Source organism: Phocoena phocoena, chromosome 2 (genome assembly GCF_963924675.1).
Source record: "Phocoena phocoena chromosome 2, mPhoPho1.1, whole genome shotgun sequence".
Taxonomy (NCBI): Eukaryota; Metazoa; Chordata; class Mammalia; order Artiodactyla; family Phocoenidae; genus Phocoena; species Phocoena phocoena.
This window is the reverse complement of record NC_089220.1, coordinates 160,076,655-160,093,519: the sequence shown is the minus strand read 5'-3', so window position 1 is coordinate 160,093,519 and position 16,865 is coordinate 160,076,655. Positions and strand designations below refer to the sequence as shown.

General features: G+C 42.2%; 1 protein-coding gene across 8 annotated transcripts in view; it reads right to left on the bottom strand.

The window, feature by feature from the left end:
• The window catches only part of PARD3 (par-3 family cell polarity regulator), a 630,692-nt gene that overhangs the window by 313,455 nt on the left and 300,372 nt on the right, over window positions 1-16,865 (bottom strand). The gene's annotated exons all lie outside the window — the stretch shown is intronic.

Below are 16,865 nucleotides of genomic sequence, written 5' to 3'. Positions count from 1 at the left end.
CCCTCAAGGCAGGAATCACATCTGAGCCTCTGATTGCGAGCACATGACACAGCGTCCTCATAGGGGGCTCCACACAGACAGAACACCAGATACACCTTTGGCTCAAAAGCAAGAAGACAACCCCTGACGTCACGGGATAAAAAAAAAATTTCCTCAAAATTTTACCGGACTCTTTGTTTTCCAGACAGACTTTTGGAATATTGGTGTTGCTTAAGTGATCACTTCCATCCAGGTTCTGCCCCTCCAGGAAGCTAGAGGTTAAGTAGTTTATGCAGGATTCCCGTTAAGAAGCATGAACTAGGACTCAATTTCGGTCTCCTCGCCGTTCAAACCACTCCATTCTCAAGCAGGGCAGTATCTTAAAGCGAGCGTCCAAAACACATGTGACCAGAGACTGGATTAAGGAATTAACGACACAACACTGATTCAAAAGGTGGGGGGGGGGCATTGGAGGCATAGAAGAAATGCAAGGAATATTTATTTAATAGAAGGAATATTTATTTAAAAGGAATGCACAGAAGTCCAACAGAGCGTAGGATATGCACGAGGTCATGGTAGGAGATGAAGTCTAAAGACGTTAACTTGGATCTGGGGTTGCAGAGTATACAGAACACCAAGCGAATGAAGTTAATTTTAAATCACTGCAGGAGGGAGTTATTTTACGCCTTTAAACATGGAGGTGATGCAATACAAACAGTGGTTTGAAAGATGAAGCAAATAGGAATGTGCACCATTGACTTAAAGAAGGGACAGATGGTAGAGGGAGACACACGTTACATCAGTCCAGTTGAAAGGAGCATGGCTGAAGTGAGAACAGGGGCGAGAAGGTAGAAAGAAAGAACACGTATATATGCAAGACTAAAGGTATAATGTGTAGTACCTGGCAACAGATAAAACAAGAAGCAGTAGAAAGACACAACGTAAGTTTGAAACCTGGGAGACCCGTGGCAAAATGACAAGAAACAAGAAAGTCACTGACAAGTATAGAATTTTCTAGCTCTGGGAAACATTTGAAAATTAACTACAGACAATTTCACAGGGGGTGAGGTCATTCTGGCATACAGAGGCTGTGAGGGATTGCACAGATGGATGGAGAGTCAGGTCCAGAGCAAGGGGTTCCAACTCGCACTGCCCTTTACACTAGAGACCACTTCCCTCTGCTTGGGAGAAAGTGTAAAAAGAGCTCAAAGACATCTAGACAGAAGTAGTCAGCTAGCATTTGTGGGCAACACAAAGCTGGAAAGACGGGAAGAGAAACTGAAAGGTCATGCCAAGGAAGAGCACGTGAAATCCCATTTAGAAAAATGACCTGCAGGCACGCACACGGGAAGAACAGAAGAAAGACATTTCTGCAAATAAAACAATGACTGAGCTTAGAGACAGAATGTCAGAGAAGCCAAGAGAAAGATTCTCCAGGGATGCAGCAGATTCAAAATGCTGGTCCAGCCACTTACAGAAGGGAATATGCACATGCACCTTAAAGAAGGCATTTTCACCATCAATAAAAGTCCTTTGCATATTTTACGATTTCCAATATATTTAAAGAAATAAGACATGGGATTTATCTTTTTATAAAAATCCACAAATAATACAAGTTAGTTAAATAATTATGTGTACCCTAATTCAACTTAACTCCTACTGAAGAGCAAAATTTTAAAAATTCAGATAGGCATTAGATTGACCCACAGAAGGTATATCAAATCACTGCCTAAGTCATGTGCAATATTAGACAACGAAATTAGCAAAAAGTTTAACACATAACTCAGTGGAAAAATCTTTTTAAAATAAGAAACGTTATTTTTATTTGAATTGAGACCTGTTTTTCTTGGCCAATCCACAAAAATATGTTTCTCTTTCTATGAGTTCAGGACATTAATGCCAAACTCTCAGCCAAAGGTTTATGAAAGTATTACTGAATCTGGTATGTTTATGATTAAAATACAAAGTTCTCAGGAAAATCAGTCCCTCTGGGGACTTAAAATAGGAATAAGTCCAAAAGCCTAGATTTCTGCTGATATAATCTAACTTTCCTTGCCCTTCCCTCAAAATTTTCCCAATTTAATCTAGAAGAGATTCTTGAAAAGTTAAACATTCACTGTAAGGAAAGATATACTCTCTATGGAATAATACATTTTTTATCAAAATGTTGGCTATAAAAATGTGTGAAGAGAAGAACCGTTTAGATACACAAATTATAAGTATGTAGCCCTTTACAATTACAAAAGCATTCAGTGAAAGTAAGGTGTGCTTAGATGCAAAGGTTGCAAAAGAGATTTAATGCCACCAGAAGTTTAGGCATGCCTCCCTCACAAACAGAAACCCTGAGCAACAAATACGGGCCGTGCTCTCATTAAAAGGGAAAGCCCCGTCATTAAAATGAAACATGGTAAGTGCCATGATGGAAACAAAGGGAATAAAAGCTCCTGGGTGCACCTTCCCTTGGTTTGGGCAGGAGTAGGCAGATAGGATAATGGGCCACGGAAGGCAGGTGTCAGGACGTCTCCAGAGTGGAGACTTCCAAGTTCTGACCAGGGGGAGAGGACTTAGGAAGAGGCAAGGGGAGAGTTGATGAGCATGTTCAAAAGGCCAGCGATGTAAGCGCAAGATGAATCTGGAGACCAAACAAGTTCAGGGGAGCTGGCAGCGCTGGGGGTGCAGGGGAGAAGCGCTGGGATGTCCATAAAGGGGTGGCAGGAAGATCCACCCACAATAGAAACAGTAGCATCAAAACTAATACTATGGTGTGTTTCCTCCATGTTACTCTGTGAAGGAGTAACAAGAACCCCCTCCCCACCCCACCCCACCCGCATTGTGCACGCCAAGGCTTCCTCTTCCTCACAGGAAGACAGGGATTGAGTGACCTGTTCTCCCTAAGAGGAAAGGAAGCCCAGTCTCAGCTCACAAGCTGCAAACTGTGTCAACAGCCTTATGCTCTGGAGAGTGGGGAAAGGGAATGATTTCAAAGGCATATCTCATCAGCTGAACAGATTTCGCAGAACCTCACGTTGTAACGTGACATGACAGAGTGCACGGGGTCTCCTGGGCATTGTTGGTGGGAGTGTAACTTGGTCCAGCATCTACTGAGGTCAGTCTGGAAACATCCATCAAACTTATACATGTATATACTCTCGTACAAACCCACAAATATACAATTCATTTTTAGGTTTCCATCCAAGAGATACTCAATGCCAAGTGGCTGAAGGACAGAGGTTATTCACTGGGCTGTTGTTTGCAAGAACAAAACACAGTAAACAGGGCTTCCCTGGTGGCGCAGTGGTTGAGAGGCTGCCTGCCAATGCAGGGGACATGGGTTCGTGCCCAGGTCCAGGGAAGATCCCACATGCCGTGGAGCGGCTGGGCCCGTGAGCCATGGCTGCTGAGCCTACACGTCTGGAGCCTGTGTTCCGCAACGGGAGGGGCCACAACAGTGAGAGGCCCACGTACCGCAAAAAAATAAATAAATAAATAAATAAATAAAACAGTAAATAATCGACATGCTCATCAGCAGACAATGTCCCATCTGTACAAAGGAAAATTAGTAAACAGTTTCAAAAATAGACCCTTTTTATGCTTCCATATACAAAGATCACCCAGCCATTTTCAGCAGAAAAATCAAAGCCCAGAAGATGATAGGCAGTATTTAAGTAACAATGTGAAAAGAGAATACAGTTTCATATTTGCTCATGCAAGAATGGTATTCTTTGAAAGGGTCCACAGGAACTTGGTAACAGTGGTTGCATAAGGGGAGGTGAGCTGGAGGGAGGTATTGTGTAATATCCATGTATAATGTTTGATTTGGGAGCTATGAATATATTACCTTTGCAAAAATCAAGTAAATAGGGCTTCCCCAGTGGTGCAGTGGTTGAGAGTCCGCCTGCCGACACAGGGGACACAGGTTCGTGCCCCAGTCCAGGAGGATCCCACATGCCACAGAGCAGCTGGGCCCGTGGGCCATGGCCGCTGAGCCTGCACGTCCGGAGCCTGTGCTCCGCAACAGGAGAGGCCGCAACAGTGAGAGGCCCACGTACCATAAAAATAAATAAATAAATAAATAAAGTAAATAACATATTCTAAAATTATTTTAATTTAAAAAAAAATCACAATGCAATCCCTATCAAACTACCAATGGCATTTTTCACAGAACTAGAACAAAAAATTTCACAATTTATATGGAAACACAAAAGACCCTGAAGAGCCAAAGCAATCTTGAGAAAGAAAAACGGAGCTGGAGAAATCAAGCTCACTGACTTCAGACTATACTGCAAAGCTACAGTAATCAAGACAGTATGGTACTGGCAACACAACAGAAATGTAGATCAGTGGAACAGGATAGAAAGCCCAGAGATAAACCCACACACATATGGTCACCTTATGTTTGATTAAGGAGGCAAGAATATACAATAGAGAAAAGACAGCCTCTTCAATAAGTGGTGCTGGGAAAACTGGACAGCTACATGTAAAAGAATGACATTAGAACACTCCCTAACACCATACACAAAAATAAACTCAAAATGGATTAAAGACCTAAATGTAAGGCCAGACACTCTAAAACTCTTAGAGGAGAACACAGGCAGAACACTCTATGACATAAATCACAGCAAGATCCTTTTTGACCCACCTCCTAGAAAAATGGAAATAAAAACAAAAATAAACAAATGGGACCTAATGAAACTTAAAAGCTTTTGCACAGCAAAGGAAACTACAAACAAGACGAAAAGACAACCCTCAGAATGGGAGAAAATATTTGTAAATGAAGCAATGAACAAAGGATTAATCTCTAAAATTTACAAGCAGCTCATGCAGCTCAATATCAAAAAAACAAACAACCCAATCCAAAAATGGGCAGAAGGCCTAAACAGACACTTCTCCAAAGAAGATATACAGATTGCCAACAAACACATGAAAGGAGGCTCAACATCACTAATCATTAGAGAAATGCAAATCAAAACTACAAAGAGGTATCACCTCACACTAGTCAGAATGGCCATCACCAAAAAATCTACAAACAATAAATGCTGGAGACGGTGTGGAGAAAAGGGAACCCTCTTGCACTGTTGGTGGGAATGTAAATTGATACAGCCACTGTGGAGAACAGGATGGAGGTTCCTTAAAAAACTAAAAATAGAAATACCATACGACCCAGCAATCCCACTATTGGGTATAAACCTCAGAAAACCGTAATTCAAAAAGAGTCATGTACCAAAATGTTTATTGCAGCTCTATTTACAAAAGCCAGGACATGGAAGCAACCTAAGTGCCCATCAACAGATGAATGGATAAAGAAGATGTGGCACATATATACAATGGAATATTACTCAGCCACAAAAAGAAATGAAATTGAGTTATTTGTAGTAAGGTGGATGGATCTAGAGTCTGTCATACAGAGTAAAGTAAGTCAGAAAGAGTAAAACAAATACCGTATGCTAACACATATATATGGAATCTAAAAAAAAAAAAAAAATGGTTCTGAAGAACCTAGGGGCAGAACAGCAATAAAGACTCAGACGGAGAGAATGGACTTGAGGACATGGGGAGGGGGAAGGGTAAGCTGGGACGAAGTGAGAGAGTGGCATGGACATATATACACTACCAAATGTAAAACAGATAGCTAGTGGGAAGCAGCCGCATAGCACAGGGAGATCAGCTCGGTGCTTTGTGACCACCTAGAGGGGTGGGATAAGGGAGGGTGGGAGGGAGATGCAAGAGGGAGGAGAGATGGGGATATATGTATATGTGTAGCTTATTCACTTCATTATAAAGCAGAAACTATCACACCATTGTAAAGCAATTATACTCCAATTAAGATGTTTAAAAATTAATTAATTAAAAAAGAAATCATGCTATCAAATTAATCCCCATATAGTCCAACGAGTATACTATCTTCCAAGGTAGCAGGGAAGACCCCATAATTCAATCATTCATCTCATTAGATGTTCAATGAGCCCAGAGGATGATAAGGAATAAATAGGGACACCTAATGAGCGTTAATTTTTAAAATAAATTCTCTACAACCTATGTGAGGTTATCTTTCTAAAGGAATCAATTCCTATCACTAAAAAACTTTTTGTGCAATTCCATAAGACACAAAGGATATCATTCCTCTCTTTGAAAATAATTTCTAAAACTCAATTTTATATGAAATATACATGTATAAGAAGAGAAACTTTACTCAGAGAATTGAAGAAAACCATATCCAAAAGCTATCTACTAGATCTAAAATGGCAATGGTAGATCAGAATTTATAACATCCACATTTTATATACTGAACATGTAAATACCAAACTCCACTGTTCCTAGAATAAGAAAATTAGTCTCTTAAAGAAAACGTTTTCGCCAGGCTGGGGTCCCAGAGTAATAGTATAATTCATATTGATTCTAATGACAATAAAAACCTCAGCACTCTCTGCAAAAAAAATTTTAAATAGTAAGAAAACAGCTCTGAAACAAAATATATATTCAGGAGAGAATATACTACTTTCAACTCGTTTGCTTATAAAATATTAAATATAATCAAATGGTTTGTTCAAATATTGTTTTTCGGGCTTCCCTGGTGGCGCAGTGGTTGAGAGTCCGCCTGCCGATGCAGGGGACGCCGGTTCGTGCTCCGGTCCGGGAATATCCCACATGCTGCAGAGTGGCTGGGCCCGTGAGCCATGGCCGCTGAGCCTGCGCGCCCGGAGCCTGTGCTCCGCAACGGGAGAGGCCACAACAATGAGAGGTCCGCGTACCACAGAAAGAAAAATAAAATTGTTTTTCCAATTAAATGGAAAATTAATCTGTCAATTTAGTTATAAACAGAGAAATTTAATATTTTCTGATAATCAAATATTTTAATTATTCAAGTAATTAAAATTTTTAGAGCTAATAGAATCGATGACTATGTTGGACCTCGAGCAACATTTTAGGTGGCCTTTTTTTTCCTCATGTCCCCCTAATGCCTCACTTAAGTAAGTCCCAGCAGCTCTTACCCTCTAATACCATGACCTTCTAGACAAAGCCTTAAAAGCCTCAGGGGGCTTTCCCAGGGCAACTGTGACCAACTGTCATACAGCAAAAATTATAAGGATGCAGAGACACTGTTAGTAACAGACTGAGGGTGCTCACCTTTTAACACCTGAATCCATGCTCAGTTACAAGATATTCTCAGGGGAAGATCAGAAGTGATTGAATAAGTGGATGAGGAACACCGTGCTCTCCACCAGGTCAAGGTTTTTGAAGTAAAACTTGCAACACAAGCCAGGATGCAGCCAAACATCGATGACTCAGAAGTATGACCCTGTTTCTAAGATTTACTTACGTACATGACTTAACATTTAACAGGTTTTCTTCACTTTACCTATAATCTGCCATTTTTAGCTTATAACTAATAAAAATCACAATATCATATCATATGGCATAAAAATGGCCAATCTAGTCCACCCAACAAAGAATCCAACTGTAATACACGGCATCAGAAAAAGTAAAAATTATTATGGACTTTTTCCTTTCAATTTATCACAACACTTATTCACTCAAAAACACATGGTGGTGGGGGGCTTCCCTGGTGGCGCAGTGGTTGAGAGTCCGCCTGCCGATGCAGGGGACGCAGGTACGTCTGGTCTGGGAAGATCCCACATGCCGCGGAGCGGCTGGGCCCGTGAGCCATGGCCACTGAGCCTGCGTGTCCGGAGCCTGTGCTCCGGCCACAACAGTGAGAGGCCTGCGTACCGCAAAAAAAAAAAAAAAAAAAACACATGGGGGATGAGTCGGAGCTACAAACAAAGAGTAACCAAGACAACACCAGTGCCATTTTAGCTCATGGAAACAGACATAAACAAAGATAAATTCAAATTCATAAATGTTATAAACAGAAGGCTGATGAAAGAAGAGACAATAATGTAAGGGCAGCAGGAATGTCCCCCTCCTGCAAGCATGAGGATTAGGGAGTGTCCCCTGGGGGGGGGGGGGCGGGATGCTTGGGGTTGGATACATGAAAGATAAGAAGGAACCAAATCTGTGAACTGGGAGGGACAGTCAGCCAGGCAGAGGCGAAAGGGAGACAAGGGCGTGTGGGGCAGGGGGAGTGTTAACTAACGGAGCATCTATCTGCTGAGTGGAAAGATCTAGAGCAGACACACACACACACACACATTCAGGACTGTGTAGAGAGGAATTAAATACGAAGGCAAAGTCCTAAGACTGAGAAAGGATGGCAGACAGAACAGAGGTGAGGACGGCTGGCCTTAGGGCAGCTTCTTCCAGGAATGAGGACAGGCAGCACAAGGCCAGGAAGGTTTGTAAATGTAGTGATGGGAACAGGAGGATACAAGAATGAATTCAGGGAAATACGGGATTACCGCAGGCAGGAAGAGACACTGCCCTTCTCAAAGGGTTTAACTTGATTCTGATTAATATCCACATTGCCATTTTATCTTACAGCTTGGGAATTATGGTATTTATTAAAAAAAGAGAGAGAGAGAGAGAAAACATTCCTCCATCTTCTAATCTTGTGAAGTTTGATTTACTAAAAATAAAAATATTTCAAGTAATATGTTCTTCTTGCAAAGGAGTATATATTTCTATAAATACATAAAGTGAAACCTAAAAGCCCAAACAAACCCCCCTGCCTTGCAATACCATCAGGTGTATGTTGTGGAAATTACATGCTTATTTTTCAGTATTTTCTTCTTTAAAAAGAACGCTGATCAACAACCTCCTTTCAGCCATAAGAGCAGAGAAAAGAAAGAGAGAAAGGAAGGAAGGGAGGGACGGAGGGAGGAAGAACTGAAGGAAAAAAAATGTCTCATAGGGCTTCCCTGGTGGCGCAGTGGTTGAGAATCCGCCTGCCAACGCAGGGGACATGGGTTTGAGCCCTGGTCTGGGAGGATCCCACATGCCGCGGAGCAACTAGGCCCGTGAGCCACAACTACTGAGCCTGCGTGTCTGGAGCCTGTGCTCCGCAACAAGAGAGACCACGATAGTGAGAGGCCTGCGCACGGCGATGAAGAGTAGCCCCCGCTTGCCGCAACTAGAGAAAGCCCTCGCACAGAAACGAAGACCCACGGGGCTTCCCTGGTGGCGCAGTGGTTGAGAGTCCGCCTGCCGATGCAGGGGACGCGGGTTTGTGCCCCGGTCCGGGAAGATCCCACATGCCGTGGAGCAGCTGGGCCCGTGAGCCATGGCCGCTGAGCCTGCGCGTCCGGAGCCTGTGCCCCGCAACGGGAGAGGCCACAACAGCGAGAGGCCTACGTACCACAAAAAAAAAAAAGAAAAAAAGAAACGAAGACCCAACACAACCAAAAAATAAATATAATTTTAAAAGAATGTCTCATAGATACACAGACCCAATGAAAATACTACAGGGCACATATACCCAGGCCTCAGTGGGGGAAAAAAGAACATAAAACCATTGGGCAAAATGTTTTAGTGCTTAAAAACGGCCATTTTTTCAGGACCATTCCAGAATCCTGTTGAAGGTAGCTGGAAAAAGCTTATATAAGACTGATTTTGAAAAAGTATACCTACCTAGATCATAACATTCCAAAATTTTAAATGGCTTAGAGGGATTCAATTGCTACAGGCAGGCTGCAGGAAACGGGTAGTGAAAACAACATACTGTAAGCCAAACATGTTAATGCAATTTCTTAACCAGGATTTTTAAAGGAGAGCAGTTCCCCTGCTCACTGAACGTAGAAATAAAGAACAAATTTTCAAAAGCAAATGACATACAGATGGGTGGGGATAAAGAGAGACGAGAAAGCCTGTATTTTTTTCATGGCCATATTTAATCACACAGCTCACAACAAAATCTTGAAGACTGCCTGCAATGAATTTATGAAAAGGTACCTGAGGGTTGTAGCTAAAAAAGAAAATGCGCCTTTATCCACAGTGCAAGCTCGAAACATCTAGTTCTAGCAGCTGTATTCACAGGGAAGAAAATCATCAGCTACTAACAGACTCCCCGTGAAGGTTAATCCACACACCACCAAAGATTTTTCACTCGGTAGAATTTCTGAAGCACTTCCCTGCTGCTTGCAGGCTTTGAGCTCCATAGGCAAAAGAAGCAATAAAAATGGCCAGTCATAAAGGAACAGGAGAATTGACTAGTACCCCTTAAACTGCACCCCTCACTCTAAGAGCCCATGGGCAGCCCTGTGTCTCCGGAGCTCCATTCACTTCACAAAGGAACCCAGAAGCTTAGAAAGTGGCCAAGCAGAAATCCTAGTAAGACACTTAGCATTCTTAAATGGCATCCTTAGATCTAATCGTAGCAAAGCCACGCGTGCTTGCCAAAACCAAAAGGGAATATAAAAAAATGGACACAGACACAGAGATGAACACTAATATCATTGTTATGTCAGATTATGTCCTTCAGAAAAGAACCGGAGATGATTTTAAATGATTAACTTTTATTTTAATTCTGGTAAGATGCCATGGAAGCAAGAATCCAATTCTGGAAGGATGATGAGGGCATTAGAAATACACCAGGGATGAAAAGGAACCAGCACAGCACCCCAAATGGTATTCCCAATATGCCAGGAGAAAAACAGCCAGCGACTGTTGTGACACAGGGAGAGTCACCGAGGCTATTCTTACCCAAAATAAAGATAGGAGAGCAGCACCTAACAAGTGCCCACGATGCACCAAAAACTGGATCTGCATTTTGATATGTGTTACTCACTCAATCTTCACGCATGAAGCCAACAGTGGGTATTATTTTCCCCATTTTGTCTATAGTGAAAGTGAAGGTTGCAGATTTTACACAACCGAGAAAAGGTCACGCCAGTGAGTTACGTGCCACTGAATTTACATAAGGGTAAAATGCTTGTCGCTCTCACGAGAAAACACCATCCAAAGTGGCCCTGCATGTGGCTGGCAAGGCTCCCTGGGAAACTCGTGTTTCCTTCTCGGAAGAAAGTCCACCAGCCCCCTGCGCTCCAGTCTTGTTCTTATATTTGATGCTATGAGTCTACTGTTCTTTGATAATACAAGTAGAAAATGTGTAGGGTTTCTGAAAAATAATACGTGTCACATACAAAGATGACACTATCAGTTTTAAACCTCGACTAATGTTAAGACATGTATTTTAATGGCAGACATCCCATTATCAAAGCACAAGATAATCTGCTCTTGGCATATCCAGGAGACATGACACCTCTCTTCAAAGGTTGTTTTGGTTTTATTTTTGGTGTTATTGTGAACATGACATGTTTCTGCTATAAAGAAACTCTCTGGCATTTTTATAATGAAAACTAAACTTAATTTTTAAAGCGATCGATGTTTTTAAGTTTCTACATTTGCTGCTGCTAGAGGTGAACACAATTCTATTAGCTTTGGCACAAGTTCTGCGAAACTTTGCCAACTAGGAAATAATATTAATAAATCCCCTGCCTTTTAATAGAAAACTGTAGAACTTTAGAATTGGGAGGCAGGGGCCTTTGATTATTTTTAACCAGATTATCAAGTCTTTTGGTTACTCAGTGTCTTTGTGCTAAAGAATAAACAAACCAACCACATCCCAGTTACTATTTAGCAGGACCAGAGCCTAACCTCCTGTCCCATTAGTGTGGCAGAGACCAGGAGGCCTGGCCAGTTCCCATGTCAGAATTTCCAGAGCTCTTCCTTGTTCTAAGGGGTTGACCCTGCAGTCATTTCACTGACCGGTTTGCAGCTGTTGTAATCAGATTTCTGAAGAAGCCACCTCCTCATTTTGTCATTAAGAAAGTATGATCAGTTCATATTCTGGAAAACCAGTTATATGTCATCTGGATGGTTCTAAGTGTCAATGAGATGAGACTTTTTTCCCCCCCATTTAGGAAAGGTTTTTAAGCACTTGGGGAAAGATGAGGATCTTGCCTGTGCAGGTGGATGGAAGAAAAACCAACCACGGAGAGAGGTGTGGGTCCACAGCATGACCCCTGACCCCGTCATTCATCACGCCAGGGTGAAATGGGCAAAACCTAGAACATGAGGACTTACTGACTGACTTACTCACTTTTCTAAACTATCCCCATATAAAATCTGGATAAGCTTAAAAACGTTGCTTCACTACGCTGTTTACTCACATCCAAAACAGGCTCTAATTTTTAAAATTTACTTCTGCTCTAGCTCCTCAAAACTTTGGCTTTTATCAAATTACAATGAAATGTAAAAATGAAACACTTTCCATGATTTGCGACTACACTCACTGTGTAGCACATGAATAGCAATCATAATGTATAAATATTTTCAAAAGTTTTAAAAGTATCAGGATAAGCAGACAGTGTTGGACTCTTCTTTTTTGAGAACAGGACCAATGATAAGCATTCATTCCCTGGCATTATTTTATTACATAGGTTTTCTATTTAACCATCAGCTATTTTCTAATTATAATCTCTAGGAGTCAACAAATACAAGCTGATGTAGAGACCTATCCCTGGATTAGCCACATTCATTTCAGAAGGAATAAGTGATGAAAATTCAGAAATGTTCTGTCTGCATGAAAAAGCCTGGAGCAAAAGCATCGTGGCTGGAGACAGTGACAAAAGTGCACAAAAGAAGAAGGAAAAAGGCAGTTCAGTGCTTCTAAAACTCATGGCCTCACAGGCTCCAAAGGGGAGGGGACGGCCCATTCAATGTCAAACCTAGACCTCGTGATCGCCACACATTTAAGGTCTTTCCCTGAGTCTGCCTCCCTCAGTATAATCTGCCAATTAGAGGCAGTTTTTGCTTGATGGAAAGAACCTTAAAGCATGGACTTTTCTCTAAAGGTCAGGGCAGTCATCCCCTGTAACAGAGCGTAAGCGGTGGCTGGAATGTGCCTTCCACCTCCTAGTGTTTTCTGTTAATTGGCTTCAGGCCTGTTCACCCAGACAAGGTAGTGAAAATGGCAGGCTCCCAATTAGCTTAAATTTCCCTTAAGGTCCCTCTACATTCTGGTCCCAAATTCTCCCAATCATGTATTGTAAAGTTCCTGCCTCCTCTTCCGTGGAATGTATTAGTTGCAATAAACTGTGGGGATAGAAGAACAAAGGCAGCTTATGATCTATTTTCTGCCAATATTAAATTATAGTCCATGCAGAGTCAAGGAAATGGTAATCGTTAAAAGGAATTCAGGGCTCCCCTGGTGGCGCGGTGGTTGAGAGTCCGCCTGCCGATGCAGGGGACACAGGTTCGTGCCCCGGTCCGGGAAGATCCCACATGCCGCGGAGCGGCTGGGCCCGTGAGCCATGGCCACTGAGCCTGCGCTCCGCAACTGGAGAGGCCACAACAGTGAGAGGCCCACGTACCACAAAAAAAAAAAAAAGGAATTCAGATTTCTTAAAGCATTGTCATACATCAAAACTGGGGAGGCTTCCCTGGTGACACAGTGGTTAGGAATCCGCCTGCCAATGCAGGGGACACGGGTTCGAGCCCTGGTCCGGGAAGATCCCGCGTGCCGCGGAGCAACTAAGCCCGTGCGCCACAACTACTGAGCCCATGTGCCACAACCACTGAAGCCCACGTGCCTAGAGCCTGTGCTCTGCAACAGGAGAAGCCACCGCAATGAGAAGCCCACACACCGCAACTACAGAAAGACCATGCGCAGCAACGAAGACCCAACACAGCCAAAAATAAATTAATTAAATTAATTAATTACAAAAAAAGAGAAAAAACTGAGGCGGGTTTGCTGTGCTTTTTGTTTCTTGGGTCTCAGAGTCAAAATTTCGGAAGCAGGAGAACATTTTTAAGGCAACATGACAGAAACCCATTTAGTTTTCAAATCCTTTGTGCTTCCTCTGAGGGCTCCCAGGAGAAGGAAGTCACGAGATTGAGGTAAGAAAAGGATGTCTTTGAAAGATGCTCAGTCCTCTACCTTCTGAGATGACCCCGACGTAGGATGCCGCTACAGACAAATCTGAGCAAGGTGAGTCAGTCATGATTCTGGAATCATGTTGACTTTGACTCCAAGTGCTTCCTGGGTCAGAGTTCAGAGTTCAGATACACCACCTACCTTTAGAGAGAGAGGTAGACTAACCAACACTCTAACAGAGGGAAGGAAGATTCAATCGTCCCCTTATCAATCCCAAAAGAGAAAGCACCTCAGCTTCCAGAGGTGCCTGCTAGCTCAGCACACACCCTCCTTTGTCCTTTTCATCCCTACTGTTTATTCCCACTGGCAAAGCTGATGTGGTCATAATTGCCTTCAAAAAACAGAGATAATGAGAAACAAGCACTCTAGTAGGAAACAGAGCAAAAACAAAACCACTGGAGGCATATACAATCTAGAACTCTCTTGACCTCTTCAGTCCAGATGGCATAACTAAAAGAAGACATCAGTTCCACTCCGGTGATCCCAAAGCATAAAGGCAAGGGCTGATTTTTTTTTTTAACCATATGAAATATTCTTTTATCTACATGATGACACTCCTTTACTATATTTTTAATGGCAAAAAAAAAAAAAAACACACAGAAGAGACATCAGGCCATTAAAGTCAAATGACTCATGGGAACAGTTAAATGAATAAATCCACAATTAAATGAGAATGGCTGGACTAGATTTCCAGTGTATCCAGCATAACCTATTTGTACTCTTCTGCCCAAACAATTGTGCTTACTTTTGGCCAAAGTTTTAATACGGGTTTTTTTGTTTTTGCTGTTCCTGTCCAGTTAAATAGACTTCAGGCTAGTTAATTATCCTGCTGATGGTAAATCATTAAATTTAATGAATGGATCGGCATTTCTTAAACTGAAGCCAAGGAAGAAGATGACTGCAGGCTCAGGAGTCAATAAGCTAATGTCATTTACAGTGGCTACACATACTAAGAAAGCACTTTTTCTTTTTTAACTTTCTTATCATGGAACAAATACTTCAAATAACTTCAACAAAAGCCAATCAAGGCTTAGTTTTGGGGGGGGGAAGGTGTTTGTGTCTCAATGCATCCCTTTTGCTTAAAAAGAAACCCCAAAATTACAAAGAAAATCTATACTACTTCCCTTAAAAACAGGCCTACAACCGCAATAGTAAGACAAAGTTATATATATATATATATATATATATATTTTTTTTTTTTTTTTTGCAGTACGCAGGCCTCTCACTGTTGTGGCCTCTCCCGTTGCGGCTCCGGACGCGCAGGCTCAGCGGCCATGGCTCACGGGCCCAGCCGCTCAGGGGCATGTGAGATCTTCCCAGACCGGGGCACGAACCTGCGTCCCCTGCATCAGCAAGCGGACTCTCAACCACTGCGCCACCAGGGAAGCCCAAAGTTATATTTTCAGAAATAATTAAATGTATCATATTTTAGAAACTCCGGGCTGCCAATTTTTTTTCTCCTAATCTTGCAATAAAAATGGTCAGATTCAGCATCTTTAGCTTGAACGGAGCCCTGACTGTGTTTAGTGATGAGCAATTGTGTTTCAGGGAAGGTAAACCCCCATTTCCACCCCCAGCACCAGGAGGTCAAACGCAATTAGTCTAAACCAACACAGGTACTTTTACTGCCTTTGATTTCAAAACGGGTAGGCAAGTCATGAGATTCTGGACAACAAAACACAAAGGGCATCTGGTGGGCGGGGGAAGGGGGAGGTGGTGGTGACAGGAAAAGCTTATCTGCTTTCAAATGGGCCACAGTGAAGAGAAGGGCCCGGCCCCCTTCCTCTGCAAGGATGTGATGGTCTGGACCCAGCAGGAAAGGACTAGTCAAGCCTGCGGGGCTCCGGGAGAAGCTGGGGAACCCTGACCCTCAGGAAGGCCACTGGGCCAGAAATGAACCCCTACCTTCCCTTCCCCCTGACTTATTAAAGGAGCAAGGAGTAGTTCCTTATCATGCAATCTAGATGTTCTGTATTAGCACACAATGTTTTTCCAACAAATATACTAAGACACACTGAATTTGTCTGGGTACCGGGCATGAATCTAAGCCCTCAGCAGGTATTATATCACCAATGAGGCCAGCTCTATGTTTACCCCATCCGTTATGTCCGCTATGTGAATAAACGGAGGGGCAGACAAGGTGAGCAAGTGCACAAAGCCCACACGTGGGGAAGAGCCGATAGCAGCCAGTCTGACCCCAGGCCCGAGGTGAACTACCTCAATCCTAAAAAGTTACTTCAAAGTGATAAGTTTCTCAAAACAATACAGATTTTAAACTAACTGGCGTTACTATTTCATTATCAGTGGGTTCTTCACTTGTTTTTATCACTTGTTTTTCCTAAGTAGAACTTCCACGGTTTTTAAACTATTTAATATCATCTGCAGGCACTTCCCTGGCGCTCCGCTGGTTAAGACTTCGCCTTCCAGCGCAGGGGGTGTGGGTTCGATCCCTGGTCAGGGAGCTGGGGTCCTACATGCCTTGCAGCCAAAAAACCAAAACATAAAACAGAAGCAATATTGTAACAAATTCAATAATGACTTTAAAAATGGTCCACATCAAAAATATATATATTAAGATTATTTCCAGCACACAAAGTTTTATACTCCTTACTATAGGATAAAAATCATTCCATCACAGGTATCAAAGGCAAACTGTCCTTTTTTATTGTTTCATAATCAAACACCCCACATACACAGAACTATTTTAGGAGGTTTATGCTGTAAAACATAGACTGAGATGAATTCAGCAAAATACTTAGGGTTTCTTTCCACTGATATCATTAATCTAAATTGAAAAACAGCTATTCCAGTATCTAGGCAACCGAATTATCAATAATTTTAGAAATTATTGAAACTGATACACAACAAAACATTCTGTCACCGAGTACTCACCTAGTTTGTGATCCATATGAACTTTTTAAAGAATATAGATGACGTAAGAACCAAATAAGTGCATTTTTAATATCAAAACTAATAAAACTACAAAGAAAACACTGGCGTCCCCACTACAGAGAAACACTGTGACTAACAATAAACAATAACACTTTAAAAAAGC